The 6,948-nt window shown below is 38.2% G+C and overlaps 1 long non-coding RNA gene across 1 annotated transcript; it reads left to right on the top strand.

The window, feature by feature from the left end:
• Positions 1–2,966: 2,966 nt before the first annotated feature.
• Positions 2,967–6,092, top strand: LOC124849593. Its single transcript, XR_007030101.1, has 3 exons — positions 2,967–3,814; positions 5,081–5,244; positions 5,562–6,092. It is a non-coding gene; the product is annotated as an uncharacterized LOC124849593 (long non-coding RNA).
• Positions 6,093–6,948: the final 856 nt, after the last annotated feature.

Below are 6,948 nucleotides of genomic sequence, written 5' to 3'. Positions count from 1 at the left end.
GGACTGAGGCAGCTTAGCATTGAAGGTTTTGACCGGTGCAATAGGAAACCTACAAACACGGTTATTAAAAAATATTCTTTTGAAAGAGAATTTTCCGAATCCTAGTAGAAGGAAATACAGTCTTAGGGATTTTAATGATGATGACATTCAGAGCCTGCCCTTGGCATAGGCTGTATAGGTGAATGCTAAGGGCGCCGTCATCCATGGGGGGCGACGCGAAAAACAGCTGCCTTGCTGCTCAACGTCGCCACCCTCCATCCTCACCCTCTATTGCTTGAAAGACTAGTTAACACTTTATTTGAATGGGTGTTCATAAAGACTGACATAACACTGTCATAACCATGACATGACAGCTGTCATAAATATCAATGAATGCTTATGACAGTTGTCGTTAAGTGTCATTCAGTAAATTATGTCACTTTTGATGCAAAGTTGACATTGTTTGAGATGTCCTTGTTATGACAACTTGAAATTAACCAAGACAACAAGTCATAAACATGTCATAGCAGACATAACTGGCAAACCTAAAAAATACATTTAGCTTGATATCTTAACGCGACATTAAACCATCATAATAGGATGGTTTTGACACGCGCTGTCACAAGACCATTACAATTGTGTCATAAATGTTGTCCTTTTCATTAAAATGTCGTTAAGTGTAACTACACTGCCAAATGAGTTTATAACTGTCACATTTGATAAGGATTTTAACTTTTCATTAAGATGTCATTAAGTGTCATTACATTGTCAAATCAGTTTATAACAGTGTCGGACTGTTTTTTTAAAATTCAAGTAAAGTGGAACAATTTGAAATTTTCATTAAGATGTTATTACATAGTCAAATCAGTTTATAACAGTGTCGTGACTTTTTTTAAAAATTCAAGTAAAGTGGAACAATTAGAAATTTTCATTAAGATGTCATTAAGTGTCATTACATAGTCAAATCAGTTTATAACAGTGTCGTGACTGTTTTCTTTCAATTCAAGTAAAGTGGAACAATTAGATTCTTCAATTAAGACGTCATTATGTGTAATTACATAGTCAAACCAGTTCATAACAGTGTCATGACTGTTTTCTTTGAATTCAAGTAAAGTGGAATGATTTCAATGTTTCATTAAAATGTCATTAAGTGTAATTACACTGTCAGATGATATAAACACCTTAACAAAAGCAACAGACAAGTCAAGAGATAGTGTTTCCTTTGTGTATTTAAACACAAAACATTTATCCACAAAATGCCAGCAGACATTGTAGAGAGTCAGATTTTATTTTTACTTTACTTGGTTTTTCACATCATGGAAAAGTCTACTCAACACACCATTGTAATGGCGTACACCTAACCAGTGGTGCCACTCTATCATCTTGAGATGAAGCTTGAGTGATTCAGGAGTACGATTCCCTCTGTGACGCCATACTTCCAGCTTGTAGCTTTGCCATGCACGCTCAATATGCTGAGTATGAGCACCAGTCTCTCGGTCAAGTTGTTTTTATGGCAGACAGAATAATGATCATACCCATACTGGGCAAGTTGCCCCTTGTAGGCACGCCATTTATCACTGAGGATGGATGTTCTGGGTCTGACATGGCGTCTAATATGACCTATAAGTGTCTTCCTTCTGCGACCCCTGACGAGTCTCAGAATGGGTCTTCTGGACTTCCTGTCGACTTCCAACATCCCAAAGACCCACTGCCGTTCACGGCGCCAAGTGTTGCCACATCGACCACGATGGTAATAAAAGTAAATAAGAAAACACAAATCCTTCATAAGGTTTGGGCTGTATTGCATTTTAACATGTGTTCTTCCCACATGCACTGCCGGATAAAGTATAAAATATTACTCATCATAAAATCTTGATATAAATATAGTACAGATGCATACAAATATATAGCCCACCTTTCGTTTGTGGGCAAATTTGCTATCATCAATAACAAAAAATCGATGACGACCACTAATCCTCATCCATCTTTTCCTCAGTCGCTAGACAGCAGCAATGCACACCTTCAAATGTGAAAATAAAATATCAGCATCTTGAGCTATAACTATGCCTTAGTATGGAATTTGATAAATATGTATGCACACGTTTAGGAATAAAGTTGCATTGCATGTGTCACTGAGTGGACCAAATAATTCTGCAGCGATGTAGAATCCAATTGCCTAGAGTGGTGACTTATGTATCTGTTTTATACCTAATTATAGTTAGAGATTAGTCTGTGACAACCTTTCGGAATACTTTTGCCATTCTTGTCAAAGTCCTGGAGCTTGCAGCTGCTGATCATGGCAAGTTGCATCAACTGCAAACCCTGGGCAAATCTGAAGAAAGAAAAAAGTTAAGAAACATAATTGATGAATTGGGCTGAGATGAAAGTAAGATTTAATTATTTTAAGACATAAATAGCTTGAATAAAATTAGAGGTGCTGGTGGAACAGAATTCTCAATAGAAGGATCCTACATGAATTACACATAAATAAATCACTGCTAAATATGTTATTTAAATATGTAACGAAAAAAAAGATACATTAATTTGATACATTAATACTGTACCTGTGCATGAACTCAAGCCATTTTGTCAGAGGGATGTGAGACTTGGTGAATATTGAGCCATTACGTACAGACTGTGGGGAACTTTTATGATGCTTACAGACCCTGAGGAAAAAGAAGTAAAAAAGTAAAAGATGCTGACATTTAGACAAGGTTGTCCATGCGTTTATCTCTTCAAGACTAGCCTACTGCAATCCTCTGTACTCTGGGATCAGTAAGGGAAACATCCGTAGACTTCAACTTATCCAAAAGGTACTAAGAGATGTGACCACAACACTCCAATCCTTGCCACTCTTCACTGGCTACCGGTGAGTTGTAAATGGATATATATATATATATATATATATATAAGCCTACTGTGTTCGTGTGTGTGTGTATAGTATACTACTACAACTGCATGGATTTGATGTGATTATTATTGCTGGTTCAGGTTAAACCTTTGGTAAAACATAAATCAAAGATTGAAAGACACATTTAACTTTATTTTATTATCTAGTCTGACAGTCAGACACAACTGAAAAATAGCAAATATGAATCTAAAAATGAATAATTGATTTAAAAACTGCCCAATTGCAGCCACAGTGGTTGTTTTTGGTGTGTACAGTGAAACATAGTTTCATTTTTCAGCTCGTACACACGTTTGTTTTCACTCTGGTCCAAACACAGCTTAACTGGCAGAGCTAAAGCTTCATGTTTCCATGACGACTGATCGGAAAAAGACGCGCTTGATGTCATGTTTATGTGACTCCCGATTGTAAAAATGAGTCTCTAAAGTAATGCTAAACTTTAACAACAGAGGTACACAGGTTATTTGTTGCGCTGCTCATTTCGTTTAGTAAACGGAGCACTCCAGTTCGACTGTAGCTGCGCTAACCGAGCTAACGGAGCTAACGACGTATCAGTCAAGTATCAGTATCAGAAAGTATCAGTCTCCTTCTCGTCGCTCAATGCTCCACTAACTAGACAAAACAGCGCTGCACGTGTGTCTACAGGGGATTGCATCTTTATAAATTGTCTTTTTTAAGATTTGTAGAAAATTTTAGTATTTAATTCATCATGAATGATCTCTCAAACATTGAGCTTTTGTCAATAAAAAAAAAATGGTGCTCCAAAAGCTCTCATTATCATGGAAAACTGTTTACAAGTGTTGTTGTGCGCGCGTAACGTAACATTTACGTTACGTGACTATCCAATAGGTAGATCCCTCGGCGACAGAGACGGACAGGTCAGGAAATCCCAGGAATCAGGAGTCTCCTCAAGGTTTACTATTTGAGGTAAGAAAATACGAAATACCGGTATGTAATTTTTTACATTACATTATAACTGTGACGTCAGTCCTTTTGTTTACAGTCTATGGTCTTTAGCGTTTTAGGTAAAGTTAGCGTTCTGCAGCTAATGCTAGTTAGCTTAAATTGGCTGCTATCTCCATAGCCTTTAAGTACTTACAAGCAAAGTCCTTACGTCTCTGTTACAAGGCAGCCAACAGGCTATTACGTTAGTAGCATAGAGGTTAGTAGTACGAATTTTATATTGTATATCGAAAAAGAATTCAACTCGTGTCTCCCACACACACACCGTCTCCCCGCCCCTCCCCACCTGCTCACTCACACAGTCCTGCAAGATGGAGACAGACGCAGAGGAGAGAGAAGAGTTGGTGCGTGAAACCAAAAACAATGGCACGATCATTTGGAGGTGGTTTGGATTTAAAGGAAATGATACGAAGCGGAAAAATGTATTCTGTAGAGAATGCGGCTCACCTGTTGCGACAAAATGTCCCAGCACCTCAAACCTCGTTCACCACTTACAGCAGCGCCACAAAGTGCAATAGTAGTACAATACACTTATACATTTTCACTAAATGTTTCGAAAGTTGCACAACATTTGTTGCAACCAGACTTGGAGCTGTTCACTGTCTGCCACAGACTTGGCCACGCCCACTGCACTGGACATGCTCCGACAGACAGAGACGCACGGATCTGTTCTCTCCTCAGTACGCGGCTCCTCTCTCCATTCGAATTAAAGTACAAACTTGTCAGATCGCCCTCCCTTAACTGCAGGTCACTTTTTGCTTTAAAAAAAGAAAAGCGCAACACCGCAGACCAATGAACAGCTGCAGCGGCAAGGCTCCGCCTCCCTCTGTTAGGAGTAGAGCGGTGAACGCACCTCTCATATTGCTCTGAGGAGTGTCGAATATTTTAAGTATATGGCGCAACAAATTAGATTATGACGGACCGCCACAGTCTAGTGCACCGGGGCGGAGACTGGAGTCACCAGTTGTTGTTGTTTTTTGCTGAGGCGGCGAAGATTGAAACGTTACCAGCGGAAACACTGTTATTTCTTTACGGGAAAAATTTATCGATATATATCGATTTTCGCAATGCAGCTAAAACATATCGCGATATGACTTTTGGTCCATATCGCACAGCCCTAGTTAGTAGTATTTACTCCAGTTTTCTTGTTTTTAATTTTTCATTTTAAACAACTAATGTAACCTTAGCTGGTATGACATGGTGCTGTGTTCTTTGCTTACACAACTGTAGCTAGATGGATACCCGTTACAGCAAACGTGGTGGGAAGGCTGTGGAAAATAATGAAGCTAAGCCTATGCTACAAGCTGTGGAGGAGGACTTGGCACAATAATTTGAAGAGGTCCCTATTCAGCCAAAGAAAAGAAAGCCAAAGAAATATTCCCAGAAGAAACCAAGTAAGTCTAGTTTAATTATGTTGTTTTTTTTACTTCTTTCATCAGCAGGGCTAGAAATGTACTTACTTACTTTATACTAATATATATATATAGTAGTTGGCTGATTGAGGCACATATTTCCATTTTTGCCTATCCTTTCAAAAAACAATATGCACAAAAGTACTGGGAATTGTGTTGGTGTACTGCAGTGCAATGAATTTATGTATGCTAATGAATTAGACAAACATATAAGGACACAGATCAATATAATGCACTCCAGTACACCACCACCATTCACTGACCTCAATAATCCACTTAGAGTACTTCCTCTGTTGCAGTGTCTCCAACAGGGCCATTGGAGTTGGCCAAACTGAAGGAACAAACCAAGATGGATCGACAGAAGATTGAACACCTTGAGGAGCGCATTAATTACCTGGAGGAGGCCAACAGGGACCTGAAAGCTGACAAGGACTCCCTACTTTCCCAAATTAAGGAAGCCCCCAGCATGCCCTCATCTACTGGGAAAGGTACAAATGCACTACAATTAACATTTATGCAGTACCAGATGTTCAAGGAACTTGTGGAGGAGAAATTGAAATAGGCTGGGTTTTCAGGCACAGAGTGTAAGGATATATTATTATATACAATTGTTTTTTTGTTACACACCTGAGATGTCTATTTTCCCAAGCCCTTCCAAAATGTTTCCTATATGACCTGATAAATCTCTTATGATGGCATTGCTACACAGAAAATGATATAAACTTTTGCCCAAGCTAGTAATGTTAGCCACTGAGATAGAGAAGAGCCATCATTGTATGCTACAGCTAATGCTCTACTAACATGTTAACAGACACACACTCAAACTGATGATTCACTCACTGTTGCTGCTGCTAAAAAAAATAATCCTTCGGATCTTCAAAAAGTGTGGATCCATGAAGAAAGCCTTCGCGAAAATGAATGTGGATCGAAACACGATTCCACGCACAGCAATCATTGCTGAGCCCGCAATTACCTTTCAGGACACTTTCCAAGGTCTGCTGACAGGTGATGAAGAGCACATAAAAATTTCTGAGCTTGCAGAGGATTGCCGCGAGGCTACAGATCAGGAGATGGCCGAAACCATCACAGCATACAAAAAAAATGGAAAGCTCCACCCAATCATGTATAAATATACTTAAGAATGATCGTTGAACACTTGTTTAAATTTTGAGTTTAAATTGTTTAAAGTTGGTGTTAAACTTTGTTAAAAAAGTTAATGTTTATACATACACAATATATATAGGAAGTTTGTTTTTTCTGCTTCATCTTAAAATGATAGAGTGCCATTACAATGTAATGTACGTCATTACAATGGTGTGTTGAGCAGCATAAAATCTGACAATGTCTGCTGCCTTTTTGTTGATAAATGTTTTGTGTTTAAATACACGAAGGAAACACTATCTCTTGACTTGTCTGTTGCTTTTGTTAAGGTACAGTATTTATATCATCTGACAGTGTAATTTCGCTTAATGACATTTTAAAGAAACATTAAAATCATTCCACCTCACTTGAATTCAAAGAAAACAGTCATTACACTGTTATAAACTGGTTTGACTATGTAATTATACATAATGACATCTTAATTGAGGAATCTAACTGTTCCAATTTACTTGAATTCTAAGAAAACAGTCACGACACTGTTATAAACTGATTTGACTATGTAATGACACTTAATGACATCTTAAT

The sequence above is a fragment of the Scophthalmus maximus genome, chromosome 18 (genome assembly GCF_022379125.1).
Source record: "Scophthalmus maximus strain ysfricsl-2021 chromosome 18, ASM2237912v1, whole genome shotgun sequence".
Taxonomy (NCBI): domain Eukaryota; kingdom Metazoa; phylum Chordata; class Actinopteri; order Pleuronectiformes; family Scophthalmidae; genus Scophthalmus; species Scophthalmus maximus.
This window is presented reverse-complemented; position numbering and strand designations above follow the sequence as displayed.